Here is a 1,706-nt window from a genome sequence, read left to right as displayed (position 1 = left end):
GAGTCCAGAACCAGGGGTCACAGTCTAAGGATAAGGGGTAAGCCATTTAGGACTGAGATGAGGAGGAATTTCTTCACCCAGAGAGTGGTGAACCTGTGGAATTCTCTACCACAGAAGACAGTTGAGGCCAATTAATTAAATATATTCAAGAAGGAGTTAGATATATTTCTTAAGGCTAAGGGGATCAAGGGATATGGGGAGAAAGCAGGGACCGGGTACTGAATTTGGATGATCAGCCATGATTGCATTGAATGGCAGAGCAGGCTCGAGGGGCCGAATGGCCTACTCCTGCTCCTATCTTCTATGTTTCTATGTTTCTATGTTGCCTGGGCTGGGGAATTTAAGCTATGAGGAAAGATTGGACAGGCTGGGGTTGTTTTCTCTGGAACAGAGGAGGCTGAGAGGGGACCTAATTGAGATGTATAATATTATGAGGTGCCCAGATAGAGTGGATAGGAAGGACCTATTTCCCTTAGTAGAGAGGTCAATAACCAGGGGACAAAGATTTAAAGTAATTGGTGGAAGGTTTAGAGGGGAGTTGAGGAGAATTTTTTTCACCCAGAGGGTGGTGGGGGTCTGGAACTCACTGCCTGAAAGGGTGGGAGAGGCAGAAACCCTCATCACATTTAAAAAGTACTTGGATATGCACTTGAAGTGCCGTAACCTCCAGGGCTACGGACCAAGAGCTGGAAAGTGAGATTAGGGTGGAGAGCTCTTTGTCGGCCGTCTCGACAAGATGGGCCGAATGGCCTCCTTCTGAGCTGTAACTTTCTATGATTCTATGAACTCCACTTTCCTGCACTATCCCCATATCTTTTGATTCCCTTAATATTCAAAAATCTATCGATCTCTGTCTTGAATATACTCAATGACTGAGCCTCCGCAGCCCTCGGGGGTGGAGAATTCCAAAGATTCACCGCCCTCTGAGTGAAGAAATTCCTCCTCATCTCAGTCCTAAATGGCCGACCCCTTATTCTGAGACTGTGACCCCTGGTTCTAAACTCCCCAGCCAGGGGAAACATCCTCCCTGCATCTACCCTGTCAAGCCCTGTAAGAATTTTGTATGTTTCAATGAGATCACCTCTCATTCTTCTAAACTCTAGAGAATATAGGCCTAGTCTACTCAATCTCTCCTCATAGGACAATCCCCCCATCCCAGGAATCAGTCTGGTGAACCTTCGTTGCACTCCCTCTATGGCAAGTATATCCTTCCTTAGGTAAGGAGACCAAAACTGTACACAATACTCCAGGTGTGGTCTCACCAGAGCCCTGTATAATTGCAGTAAGACGTCTTTACTCTTATACTCAAATCCTCTTGTAATAAAGGCCAACATACCATTTACTTTCCTAATTGCTTGCTGTACCTGCATGTTAACTTTCAGTGATTCGTGTACAAGGACACCCAGGTCCCTCTGAACACCAACATTTCCCAATCTCTCACCATTTAAAAAATACTCTGCTTTTCTATTTTTCCTACCAAAGTGGTTAACTTCACATTTCTCCACATTATATTCCATTTGCCATGTTCTTGCCCACTCACTTAGCCTGTCTATATCCCCTTGAAGCCTCCTTGCATCCTCCTCACAACTTACATTCCCACCCAGCTTTGTATCATCAGCAAACTTGGATATATTACATTTGGTCCCCTCATCCAAATCATTGATGTAGATTGTGAATAGCTGAGGCCCAAGCACTGTTCCTTGCGG

Source organism: Somniosus microcephalus, chromosome 7, assembly GCF_052327205.1.
Source record: "Somniosus microcephalus isolate GS21.2 chromosome 7, FLI_Smic_1.0, whole genome shotgun sequence".
Classification (NCBI taxonomy): Eukaryota; Metazoa; Chordata; class Chondrichthyes; order Squaliformes; family Somniosidae; genus Somniosus; species Somniosus microcephalus.
Note: the sequence above shows the minus strand (reverse complement) of the source record.